The sequence below is a fragment of the Hyperolius riggenbachi genome, chromosome 4 (genome assembly GCF_040937935.1).
Source record: "Hyperolius riggenbachi isolate aHypRig1 chromosome 4, aHypRig1.pri, whole genome shotgun sequence".
NCBI classification, from domain to species: domain Eukaryota; kingdom Metazoa; phylum Chordata; class Amphibia; order Anura; family Hyperoliidae; genus Hyperolius; species Hyperolius riggenbachi.
The window spans coordinates 92,524,857-92,538,945 of NC_090649.1; the positions used below are offsets into that span (position 1 = coordinate 92,524,857).

The 14,089-nt window shown below is 45.1% G+C and overlaps 1 protein-coding gene across 2 annotated transcripts in view; it reads right to left on the reverse strand.

Moving 5' to 3' along the window:
- ATP6V1C2 (ATPase H+ transporting V1 subunit C2) overlaps nucleotides 1-13,460 on the reverse strand; it is a 94,927-nt gene extending 81,467 nt beyond the window's left edge. For both annotated transcript variants that reach the window (XM_068279092.1, XM_068279093.1), the window contains exon 1: nucleotides 13,344-13,460. The gene's annotated coding sequence lies outside the window, so the exon portion shown is untranslated. The remainder of the gene's footprint in view (nucleotides 1-13,343) is intronic.
- Between the last annotated feature and the right edge of the window lie 629 nt (nucleotides 13,461-14,089).

Below are 14,089 nucleotides of genomic sequence, written 5' to 3' on the forward strand. Positions count from 1 at the left end.
CGCCTAAGTCACAAAAGTGTTAAGTACCTCACCTTTATCAAAATGAATGAGGCATGGATCCCGGAGGGCTGCTGCCCGCCCCAAGACTAAGTCAGTCCCCGCACACACAGCATCTCTGCCTGCACGCCGTGTGACTGGCTGCCTGGCCTGCCCCAAGAAGACTAAGTCGCTCCCAGTCCCTCCACACAGCATGTCTGCCTGCAGGCCGCTTGACTACCTTCTCCGCCACCACCAACAGGGTCCGGGACTCCAGGCGGATTGCTGAATTTTTTAGGCCGCTGCTAGCAGCGGCCGCTGTAATAATTTTTCTGGTGCGTGTACATGACTGCCTAATTTTTCTGGCTGCACTGCGGGCAGCTGCAACAACAAAAGAAAAGGCATGTACATGCGCCCATTCCCCTTCGTGATCATTACCTTGCTGTGGTGAAGGGGCTTGTGTATCACAATGAAGCAATGACCGGCGCCTAGATGAGTGTCTCGGGGGGCACACCCACGATAATAAGGTCGTTGCCTCATTGTGGTCAGACCAAATTTGATCAGCTGGACAGTCACTGTTCTGTCATTCAGCTACATCAGCCAGGCGACCATATGGGCTGTAAAGCCACCAAAACCTGCACTCTCGCCATGGTGCGCACCAGTCCAGCACGGCCGTCACTACACAAACAGCTGTTTGTGCTGCGTTACACGGTGAGTTTGGTGTGTCAGTGTGAAGCAGTACCTTAATTACACTACCTGATTGATGTATACACATGCAAGATGTTTGAAAGCACTTTAGGCCTGTCATTTAGCATTCAATGTGATTTCTGCCCTTAAAACGCTGCTTTGCGTCAAATCCAGATTTTTCCCGGGGACTTTTGGCATGTATCCCACTCCGCCATGCCCCCCTCCAGGTGTTAGACCCCTTGAAACATCTTTTCCATCACTTTTGTGGCCAGCATAATTATTTTTTTTTTTCAAAGTTCGCATCCCCATTGAAGTCTATTGCGGTTCGCGAACTTTAACGCGAACCGAACCTTCCGCGGAAGTTCGCGAACCAGGTTCGCGAACCTAAAATCGGAGGTTCGGCCCAACTCTACCCCCTAATATACATACTTACCCTTGAGCCATTTCTCAATGCTATCAGATCAGACCAAAGCATTCAGGGAGTGATTGTAGGCCGCACTCATCATGTGGTAGCTGCTTTTGCAGACGATTTATTATTCTTTCTGCGTAATCCGCTAACCACTCTCGCAAACTTAATACAAAAATTTAAAGATTTTGGCAACCTCTCTAATTTAAAGATTAATTTCCACAAATCCCAAGCTTTAAATATTACTCTAGATTCGAATACTGTTCACTTATGCAAAACCAATTTTGCTTTTCAGTGGGCATCTGACTCTATCAGATATCTGGGTATCAACATTACGGGCGACCTCAAGGGGCTGTTTGCAGCGAACTTTCAAAAGATTGGCCTAACCCTACACTCTGATTTACAAAAATGGGGGACACAAAATCACATCTCATGGTTCGGAAGAATGGCCTCAATTAAAATGAATGTCTTGCCTAGAATTTTATATATCAGCCAGTGCATTCCAATAGAATTGCCACCCAATTTTTTAAAATCGCTCCAGACACAAATTAATAAATTTATATGGGGGAACAAGCCTCCTCGAATAAGCAGATCCACTTTATCTATCCCCAAAATGTTGGGGGGTACGGGTCTCCCAGACCTCCAGAAGTACCATATGGCAGCCCAGTTGTGCAGAGTGGTGGAATGGGCTTCCCCAACCACCTCAAAACTATGGGTAGAGATAGAACAAGTGACGGCAGAATGTAAAGTGGCAACCTTAGGTTGGGTAGATTACCCTCAGGCTAAACAATGTGCATGGAATAACCCCTTGATGGTCGCATCTGTGAAATGTATGAGACGCCATCTGCGTAATATGGGACTTACACGCAACCCAGGCCCCCTGACCCCCTTATGCTGTAACCCTGCCTTTACACCAGCAGGAGATATCCCCTTTATCTCTACTTGGGAGGGAGGCGATGTCCCGCGAGTAAGGGACTTACTGGCACGGGGCCAGGTCATGCTCTACCAAGAGATGTCCTCAATAAGAGAAAACATTCCCTTATCTAAATGGCAGTACTTTCAGATAAGACATTTCTTGCAATCCTTGCTTAAAAATTCTACCTGGACATCTGACTTGACCGACTTTGAGAAATTATTGATATGTACTGAGCCACATAGACATCTGGTCTCACAGATATACCAAATGCTTGTGTCTACAATGATCCCATCTAAAATTAAATTTCAGGAGGCTTGGGAGAGGGATTTGGGGATGGAGTTAGACGAGGAGCAGTGGCAGAAAATTTTCTTGTTCAATCACAAAGGCTCACTGAATGTTAATATTCAGGAAATGGGCTTCAAGATCTTATCAAGATGGTACAAAACACCCCAGATACTACATAAGATTTTTCCTACCTCTCCGGATACATGCTGGAGATGTGGCTCACCTGGAAGTGAAGTCCTACATGTGTTTTGGGCTTGTCCTAAGATTGTCCCATTTTGGACTGAAATACATCGCTTGATAGAAAAAATATCATGCGATAAGATCGCCTTTGCTCCTGGTCGTCTCCTACTCCATGACACTCCTGACTCAATAAAAATGTACAAAAAATCTATTGTTATTCATCTGATCAATGCGGCTAGGGCTATGATTCCCCTCCATTGGAAATCTCCTCTCACTCCCTCAGTTAGATCATGGCTGAAAAAAGTAGACAACATAGAGACCATGGAACACATGATTCTCCTGTCACAAGACAAAGCGGAACGATACACTTTGACTTGGTCCTCCTGGAACGAGTTCCAATGCACGGAGGAATGTAAACGGCATATGTGCAATGATTAAACTTGATACTTACCTTTCTCTTTTCCCTGTACTTTTCCTATACTCTTCTTCCCGGCGTGATAGATGGCAGACGATGTTCATTTTGCAAAGCTTAGCTCCGGATACTTAGCCATAGGTATTCAGGACTATTCTGAGGTGATCTTTTTGAATAAGCATCTTTAACTATTGTCTTGAAGGACTACACAGTATTGTTCTCTGAATACTATGATTATACCACAAGATATAAACTTTATACCCTGCTATAATAAGTGTTGTTCTGATTGTTAAAAGTTATACTAAGCTACGGTTGTACTTATTGTATGTAAATCTATGTCATGCATGTACTACAGATCTGTACTATTAAGTTTTTCAATAAACGTTAATTGCAAAAAAAAAAGAAAGAGAAAATGTTAGATTATGTTAGATTAGAGATATAATTTTGAGTTAGTGATGACAGGAGCTGGTTAGAGAGTGAATATGAGGAATACGTGAGAGGAATCGAATATTATCCCTAAGCAACGTGCTCGGGGTTGGGAAGTTATAGGGGTGTTATTGAAATGTATTGTTATATCAGGCAGAGAAGTGGACAGAGATGGTGGAAAAAATAGACATTATGATTTAAAGAGACACTGTAACATCAAAAAGTTCCCCTGGGGGGTACTCACCTCGGGAGGGGGAAGCCTCAGGATACCAATGAGGCTTCCCATGCCGTCCTCTGTCCCACGGGGGTCTCGCTGCAGCCCTCCGAACAGCGGCCCGGCAGACCCGACAGCCTGTTCAATATTTACCTTTCCAGACTCCAGCGGGGGCGCTGTTGCGGCTTTCGGCTCCGAAGTAGACGGAAATACCCGATCTCAGTCGGGTCTGCTCTACTGTGCAGGCGCCGGAGACTTGCACCTGCACAGTAGAGCACACCCAACGGCGATCGGGTATTTCCGCCTATTTCGGAGCCGAGAGCCGCCACAGCGACTGCGCAGGAGCCGGGAAGGTAAATATTTACATCGCCGCTGTTCGGAGGGCTGCAGCAAGACCCCCGAGGGACGGAGGATGGCGTGGGAAGCCTCATTGGGACCCTGAGGCTTCCCCCTCCCGAGGTGAGTACCCCCCAGGGGAACTTTTTGATGTTACAGGTTTTCTTTAAGGACAGAGCGCTAAGCTACCCCCACAGACAGAGGACCTGGAGAGGAGATATAGCTCCAGACTGACTGGGCTGAAGGAGTTAGAAGAGTAGTGAAGAAGCTGGGGACTGCTGAGGAGTTCACGAGAAACAATGATTTTATGCAGCAAGTACATTCCCATTGTATTCTTTAAAAAGTGTTTTGATTTTTTTTTTTTTTTTTTACAAAACATTTGATGCATATTTCAAATAAAACAACGCTCAACAAAATGCACATAAAAATCTGCGTCTAAGGCTCGGTTCACATTAGCTTTTGCCAACGGAACCGGCCGTACGGTTCCGTTGTCCATTCCGCTAAACGGACAAAAAAATGCAGCAGGACCCAATTTTCCGGACCGTTTCGCTCAGTGGAACGGAAGGTTTTGCAGCTACATAGAAAACTGACAGTTTACAACACACTGGCTGTAAAAAAAACTGTTTTTACCTGATCCTGATGGCCGGATCTGTACGGCCGGCTCCGCAAAAAAACGCAGATGTGAAACGGGTCTAAACCTAAGCTTTTATTGATGACAATGGCAACCTCTTATAAAAGTTTGAATAGAATCTATTCAGTAGATGGATAGAGACATTTCTTTAAAATGGCCTACCCCACATCTACCACACTCTAACTCTCTCAGTCAACCACCTTTTCCACTGTCCTACCTTATGTGTCCCTCCCCTACCCTTTAGATTGCAAGACTATGGCAGGGCCTCCCCCCTTCCTTAGTGTGACCTTCTTAATGTTACTACCCCAGCAATGACACGCTTCTCATGGACTAACTCGGACTTGCTTTGCCGGGTCTCTGTAAAACGCATTTTAGACCCTGATTGCATGTATAACTTTGTGCTATGTTGTATAACCGTTTGCTACCGCTCTGTCTGTCACCCCTTGTTGCAATGTATGTATCCCTATTTATTGTCCAGCGCTGCGTAATATGTTGACGCTTTATAAATACAAATAATAATAATAATAATAGAGAGCTAGAGAAAGAGAGATATGATGAACTCCAGGCCTTTTCATGACACCCCAAGGATCGTATACCCCTTATACTGCCCCCTATACCCTCCTCACCTCTATGGACTACCCTGTATATCCAAGCCCCCTATACTGTCCCTTATATCCTCCACACCCTTATGGACTGTATAACCCAACCCCCTATACCCTTCTCTTATTCCCACAACCATACTCTCTCATGCTCATGCTAATGTTGCGCTTTGGCAATGCTAAATGTATTTGGTCCTGTCAATAAAGCTTTTTTGGATTCGGGTAGTGTTGGGGATTTACATCAAATAAAACAAATATATCCACTAGTAACCAGTAGTATGGAGGCTGCCATATTTGTTTCATTTTAAACAATACCAGTTGCCTGCCACCGGCTGATCTTTCATGCATCGGTAGTGCCTGAATCACACACCTGAAACAAACATGTCAAACATCTGCTCTGCATGCTTGTTCAGGGTGTATGGCTAAAAGTATTAGAGGCAGAGGATCACCCGGAAAGCCAGGCATTTTGCATTGTTTAAAAGGAAATAAATATGGCAGCCTCCATATCTCTCTCACTTCAGTTGTCCTTGAATTTATGTAAAACTGATTTATGTTGCCTCTCTCTGTTCTTGCCTCATGTGTTGACTGTAAATAATGCCACTGGTTATCAAATAAATAGTGGACTAATTCACTATTGTATATGCTTACATTTCAGACTTTATTTGCAGTCATTTTCAGAAATGTGCAGCCTTCTCTAGAGTCTGTAGAAGTCATCCTAGCTCTGATAAACTTTAACAGAGCTACAGAGCTTGCATACGGGAAACTGTTGCACTGACTTTTGCACTGATCTCATACAGACACAAGAGCCAATATGCAATTAACTTTTTCAGCACTCTGCAATTGATAAAGTACTAAAATGTAAACAGAAAAGTACTATCAAAACTATTTTAAGAATTGTTTTGCTTGCTGGCAACTTAACCCTCCTGGCGGTTTGCTAAAAATCCGCCAGGGGGCAGCAAATGCGGTTTTTAAAACATTTTTTTTCTTTTTCATGTAGCGAGACTTTGTCTCGCTATGCTAAAAAATGAAGAAAGAGAGTTGGCTCTTGGGTGCATGGATCGCTTCGATTTTGTCAAGGACCTACATCTGTTTGGACGAAACCTTACATTGAAAACCTTATGCAAAAAGAAAAGTGAGGCCCCCTTAGGGGGAGTAATTACTGATTGGAAGGATTGGTCCAACCGTGACTATCGGGCCCTGATGGACCTGGTCAAATTAAGTGAAGAGAGTGACTATGGGAAGGACGAGGACCTTTTTGGATATAGTGTATACAATGACATGGCAAGTGAGCAGATCAATAGACAACTCCGTCCCCGGTCCACCACGTTCCCCCCCTCTACTCTGTGCCCTAGTGTACACACATTTATTTCTCTGGTAGAAAAAGATATCCAGAGACTATGGATTCATAAGAACAAGATGACTAACCTCTCTGAAAGCGAAGTCTTGGCTTTAGCTGAGCTGCGTGAAAAGAAGGATCTCGTCATCAAACCATCTGATAAGGGGGGGAACGTTGTGGTCATGAATACGGAGCAATACGTGTACATGTGCCAGAGGATCTTGAGCAATGGGGAGTGGTATCGAAGGGTCTCCGCATCCAGGGTCATTAGAAACCAACGAGCACTCTTTGACATCATTGATGATGCCATGAGCAAAGGAATTATTACAGCTGAAATAGCCTCTACGTTAAAAGTAGAACACCCGGTGGTACCAACTTTTTATGCTCTACCAAAAATACACAAGAACCCGTCCAGACCACCGGGCCGGCCCATTGTATCGGGCAACGGCTCCCTGACGGAGAGAATCAGTGTGTATGTAGATAAACATCTGCAACCACATGTGCATCGCCTACCATCCTTCGTACGTGATACACTGCACCTTCTGGGTATCCTGGAGGGTTTGCAGCTCCCAATGAATACACTCCTGGTGACCCTGGATGTGGAGGCCCTTTACTCCAGCATCCCACAGGATAGGGGAGTCAGATCAGTCGGCAAATTTTTGTCGGAGATGGAAATCAATGAGATCCCACATAACCAGTTTCTGCTGGACTTGTTGTCGTTCATTCTACAGAACAATGTCTTTACGTTTGATGGCACCTATTACCTCCAGGTGCAGGGGGCGGCGATGGGGACTACGTGTGCCCCGTCGCTTGCCAACCTGTACTTGGGGGACTGGGAGCGACACCTGTTCGGGGATGACGTGTTCGTCGGGTACCTGTGCCACATTGTTTCGTGGCACAGGTACATCGACGACGTGGTCATGTTCTGGACGGGTGGGAAGACCCTTTTGGACGAATTCATTTCGATTTTAAATCGGAATGACTGGAACCTAAAGTTCACTATAGAGTGCAATCCGCACTCCATGCCCTTTCTGGATGTGAGGATTGATGTCAGTGCCGAGGGATTCGTATCCACCCAATTATTTCGTAAATCCACGGCGTCCAACGCGTATTTACATGCCAGTAGTGCACACCCTGAACATACTATACGGGGAATACCCACTGGCCAATATCTTAGACTACGTCGAAACTGCACAGACGATCAGGCCTTTGAAAAAGAAGCAAAATCATTACGCTCCCGGTTTAGGGAACGTGGTTACAAAGATAGATGGCTTAAAAAAGCATATAAACGTGCTAAAGCAACTGACCGCACTGATCTGCTGGTCAAAAAGACCAAAGAAGTTAATAATGAAAATACAACACGTTTGATCACCCGTTCCACAAGTTACCTACAGACGAGGCCAAACTCTGAGAGATAAGCTTACTTCGAGTCATTTCTGGGGAAGCAGGGGACCGAGTAGACACTGTCTGACAACAGGGACCTACACATGTGGAGGATGCGTATACTGTCGCTACCTCTCAGTTGGCAAAACAGTGATGCTGCCCAATGGCCGTGAATGGTGGTTGCAACATTTCGTAAATTGCAACACAGTTGGTGTTATATATCTCCTATATTGCAAGTGTGGATGTTTCTACATTGGCAAAACGGCAAGAGCCTTTAAGGAGAGAATTAAGGACCATGTTGGCGACATCACTACTTGCAATTTCAAATCCCCTATCTCCAGACATGTACATTTTGAACATAGGGGCGATTCCAGCTTTATTAAATTTGTGGGTCTAGACAGAATTCATATACACCCTAGGGGTGGAGACATGGATAGAAAGTTATTGTAGTTGGAATCCAGATGGATTTTCAACTTAAAGGCAACGGAACCTAAGGGTTTAAACGATAGTATTAACTATCGTGTTTTTCTACCTAGTTAGTCTTCACTAGGGGGGTTGACTCTCGTTGTACCTTTTTTCCCCCCTGCTTTTTGCGCGTGCATCTGGTCTGCCCCTACTCTGTCCGTGCGATCTTTCCTCCCCTGTGACACATATTTGACCTATTATCACTGGACACCCAGTAGTTGGTGCACAGTTTTTTATATACATCCCAAACAATCTCCCGGATTTCAACCCTGACTTTGAGTTTCAAGGTTATTTGCCTTTCTCTATATTTATGCATTTTTGATTGGATCTTTTTTGTGGTCATTTGATTTGGTCGCGTAGGATGACCGCATCCAGTTGTTATTTTCCCCATACCCTTCCCCCTCTATTTTCCCTATCCGCTTCCTTCCTCTTTTCCTTCCTTTTCCCCCAGTTCCATCCCTCCCTGTTTTCCCAATTCTTCCTTCCTCACCCTTCCTCCCCTCCCTCTTCCCCCCCATTCCTTCCCCCTTTGTCCTCACCCCCCCTCCCCCCTCCCTCTTACATCTGGTTAGTGCGGTCCCTATTGGCGTCCAGTGACCATGATCTATAAAAATCTGCATTTGGTTTCTGTTTATTTTCATATATTATAATATTATTGTGCCCCACTAAATTCATTAAAAGGTATGTGGGGCTTTATTTAGTGATGCTATTAATGGTTTTGAGATTCTCTGACTGCCTCTATGTTCCGGCTCCCTCCCTCCGCCGCTTTATGGCCCCCCCGCCGCTGGCGCTGGTGATGTATCTGCTTGGAGCGCATTTGCGTCCCGGCAGTGTGCCTCGCTGGCGCCTGCGGTGGATGTTGATGGGCGTATCTTGTGACGCTTCGTCTCTTGATGCGCCCCATGCGCTCATGCGCATGAGGATAGTGACGTAGGCGGCGGGGGGCGTACCCGGAACACATGCAGCCTCGATATATTCGCCATTATGGCGTGTGGACTGTACTCGCTGCTGTCTGCCTTTGAAAAAGCCGCGAGAGGCGGCGAAACATGTCAGGCCTCTGACAGCACTTCACTCCCCCGGGCATCACCCCAGGACTTCAGGACCCACTGAACCTTCCTCTGGCTCTCAACACCCCACAATGGGATGGTAACTATGGACTGTCCTTTGCATATGCATGAACTGCTCAGCATTAGCTCATTGGTGCACCTGCTTGCTTTTGCTTCATTCTGCTATTGCCTTGTATCAAGAGCTTTTCCATACAACGTGTCCCTGCGATTTGGGGACATCTAAGACTGTGCAAGTTTAAGCTCACATGTCATCAAACCATCAATTGCTGTTCAACCAATGAATGTACCTATCTATCACTGCTCCGCTTCACTGTCTGCTCTGCAGAAAAAGTTTTTTCATGCTATATGTCAATGGTGCACCTGTTTGCCTCTGCTTCATTCAGCTATTGCCTTGCTTCAAGAGCCATTCCACACAACGTGTCCCTGCGATTTGGGGATATCTAAGACGGTACAAGTTTGAGCTTACATACCATCAAATTACCAACTGTTGTTCAACCAATGAATGCACCTATTTTGCTACTGCTTTACTCCATTGTCTGCTCTGCACCAAGAGTTTTTCATGCCATAGGTCTCTGCGATTGGGGGACATTCAAGATTTTTTACAAGCTTACACATGCCAGTTACATGAACTGATGCCACTGGAAATAATCGTTTGTTGATATTTCATTGGGTCTGTTTGAGGACTGCAGCCTCATCAATCATCCTGGGGGTGGACCTTGGGGGCGGTTACATCAGGAATGGTTTTTAATTTTCATATGATGCTATTAATGTTGTTTATAGGTGTTTTCTAGTTAATAAAGGGTTTTTGTAATTTTTTCATGCACCCAAGAGCCAACTCTCTTTCTTCATTTTTTAGCATATCTATATTGTTGGCAAGTTGCATGAAAAGTGAGATTATGAATTTGGTAATTAATATTTATTGATTTAGTTGTTTCCCTTCAAACCCATTTTTCCCACACTTGAGCTATTTAGACACTTTGTCTCGCTACATGATAGCCGCTGCTCAGCGGCATCCCCCCAGCCCCTCAAAGAACGGGATCTCCTGGAGGGCTTCCCCCGTCGCCATGGCGACGGGGCGGGATGACGTCACCGACGTCATCGACGTCGTGACGTCAAGGGGGACTCTGATCCACCCCACAGCGCTGCCTGGCACTGATTGGCCAGGCAGCGCACGGCAAATCGGCCCAGCGGGGCCTGAGCGGTGCCTCCCGGCGGCATAGCCCGTGCTCAGCACGGGCATACCGCCAGGGAGGTTAAAGAGACTCTGAAGCGAGAATAAATCTCGCTTCAGAGCTCATAGTCGCGCGGCTAAACGAGGGTCCCTTACCCCCCGAAATCCCCTCCGTGCAGCCGGGGATCTCTTCCGGATTGAGGCAGCGCTAACCGCCGCAGCCCTGCCCCACGCGCGTCTGTCAGCGCGTATCTCCGCCTCTTCCCCGCCCCTCTCAGTCTTCCTTCACTGAGAGGGGCGGGGGAGAGGCGGCGATGCGCCGCTGATAGACGCGACTAGAGGCAGGGCTGCAGCCGTTAGCCCTGCCTCTAGGAGCAGCAAAATCTACGACCAATTTGGTGGTTGATTTTGCGGGGGGGGGGGGGGGATTGGGGGTTAGGGGTGAAGGGACCCCCGTTTAGCCGCGGGATAGCGGCGTTTTAGCAACTATGAGCTCTGAAGCGAGAATTATTCTCCCTTCAGTGTCTCTTTAAAAGGCATTTTACTGACAAGTTTGGAAATATCACTTAGGAGAAAATGTTAATTGCATATGGGGCTACACAAAACAAATACCCTTATTCAATGAATTTTTTTTCATAGGTTTTCTCCTAGGTTATGTTTTTGCACCTTATCAATAATTTGCCTTTTAAAACACCAGCAAATAAGAAAATATTGACAGTATTTTTTTCACCCACCTTTTTGGGTACTTTTTCAATTGCAGAGTGAGTGATTTAAAAATATAGAAATTATTTATATTAGTATCTTTATTAGTTATTGTAATATTTTAGGGCTATTATTATGTTTTCAGACTGACTTTATCTGTGTGGTGGGAAGGCATAAGACTGTGAACCTCTTTCAGGTGAATGATGTGATTGCTTCTGTATTATATGCCAGCTCTATAAAAATGTGTAAATGATTAGCCAGTATTTATATACACGGTTACACCAGTATAAAATTATTTTAATCGTCTCACAGCTGTCCACCAGTAGATGCCCCACGCCCTCATTTATATATAAGAGGGTGACCATCCAAGTTCAGTAACCACAATGCCCATTTCTAGTTGCTGTCATCAAAAAGTCTAGCCCAAATCTGCTTTTTATACTTTAAATTTTTACTAGTGGGGAATAGGATTTTACTTGCTGTCCCTGGGAAAGCTTTGCGGCTGTATTATGGAAACTAGTCCTGGGGAAGAAACTGAATCACAGCAATGAAGACTGGGATGTTTACCTATTCTGCCAATTTACAAATAACATTTTAAGATTTTTTTTGCTTTTTGGTGCCTTTTGGGTTTTTCTACTTATGGGAAATGAAGGAAATGTGGATAGATGATGTACAGGTAGTCCCCGACTTAGGAACAACCCAACTTGATATTTAAGATGAAATTTGGTGGTATGTGAAATGTGGTTCTGTAGAAATAAGTCAAACTTTTTTTTTTTTTTTACAAAAAGACCTTGTAGTTTTTGAGAAAAAGACCTTGTAGTTTTTGAGAAAATTGATTTTAATAAATTCAAAGAAAAAATGAAAGAATGACATTTTGCTGTAGTACACTGGGGGTGCAGGGGGGCAGAGGTGACACACTGGGGGGGTGGGGGAGGGGGAAGGTGGCACAGAGGGGGACACTGAAGGCACAGGGTAACAGAGGTGACACAGAGGGCCACACTGAAAGCACAGGGGAGCATAGAGGAGGCAGAGAGGACAGAGATAGCATGGTGTTTCAACTTGGACAGATTAAGGTTAAAGGATACCCGAAGTGACATGATGAGATGAGACGTGTATGTACAGTGCCTAGCACACAAATAACTATGCTGTGTTCCTTTTTTTTTCTTCTGCCTGAAAGAGTTAAATAGCAGGTATGTAAGTGGCTGACTCAGTCCTGACTCAGACAGGAAGTGACTACAGTGTGACCCTCATTGATAAGGAATTCCAACTATAAAACACTTTCCTAGCGGAAAATGGCTTCTGAGAGCAAGAAAGAGATAAAAAGGAGAATTTCTTATCAGTGAGGGTCACACTGTAGTCACTTCCTGTCTGAGTCAGGACTGAGTCAGCCACTTACATACCTGATATTTAACTCTTTCCGGCAGAGAAAGAAAAAAAGGAACACAGCATAGTTATTTGTGTGCTAGGAACTGTACATACCCATGTCTATCTCATCATGTCACATGTCACTTCAGGTATCCTTTAAAAATGAAGCTAAAGTCCCTATCTCATTCGTTAACTGGGGGACTACCTCCCCCCCCCCCCAAAAAAAAGACGTTTCGACCCCCTTAACACATTATCCGAAACTGAAAAATTTCTGCCCATGTGAATAATATAGTTGTCTAGTAGTAATATCACAGTCATAATGAATTGCCAGTAATTGGCAGTAAGTCACCCTTTGCTGTGAGTGTCCTTGTCACAGATCAGGTGTCCTGTACCTGTGATATTAGCCGGGTGTGGGATTACTCTGCTAGGGGTGTCACAGAGCCGGGTCACGTGACATGTAAACCAGGTGAAAAACGTTCAGCGTATTAAATTGTAGGAATACTTAGCACACAGTTCAAAAGTTTCAGAGAAACTACAAGCCTCAGCATGGCTTACTAGTCTGAAATCTCAAAGCTTGCCATGTTTTTAAATGGATGTATCTTATGCTCTCCGTCCACTTTCATCCACTCACACCACACCAAACGGTCAACGTGCCAGCGATGCCTCCCTGCATAAAGTTACATACAACTGGTACAGAAACTGTAGTCCATACACTGATAACTGACAGTCCATCATCACTCAACAGTCCTTCTCAACCCACAAACTTTGTAAGAAAAAGAGGATATTCACCTGAATGTGTGCACTGCCTGGTCACAGTGCCAGCCCTGTGCTCTGCCAGTCCTGTGAGGGGAGCAGTGTTTGCACCACAGCCAGCTGTGTCTCTTCTGCTTCTCCACACAAGTGTGTGACTCCCGCCTCAGGTGCTCTTTATCAGCAGATCAGGAAGGTGGCACCTGTGTGACGTGTGCTGTAGCTCCGGGCTATTCCCTGATGACAGACACTGCTCAGCTATGCTGCTGTCTCTCACAGGATAACCTTGCTCAGCCCTCCTAACTTTATTGAAATAGGAAAGAGGGACATCTTTTAGTATAAGAATGTTTAGGAAAAGAACAATTCCCACACCAGGCTTCCAGTTATGAGGGCCATGAAGAACTCTTAGGGCTCTTTTCCACTGAGCGCGATTAGATCCAAATCGCAAAACGCTAGATTTGTGTTTTTTTTGTGAAGAGGAAAGAACTATGGGGTTTGCTCAAAACCTCATCGATTTAAGTGCATGTATATTGTTTGCCTCGCTGCGCCTCAATGACCATACATTTAATGCTTCACTAAAAATTTATTATAAAATTAATTAGTCAGGATAAAATTTAATGATATTGAAATGTCTCCCAAGCTTTTACTGAGATCAGCTGACCTCACCACACTGCATACCTTCATGCACACTGCTCCATTCACAACCTGGATTGGTTAAATCCCCCCCCACAAAAAGCCAGCTGCTGCCGCCCGTGATCATGTAGGGAGATTCCACCCCAATTGCG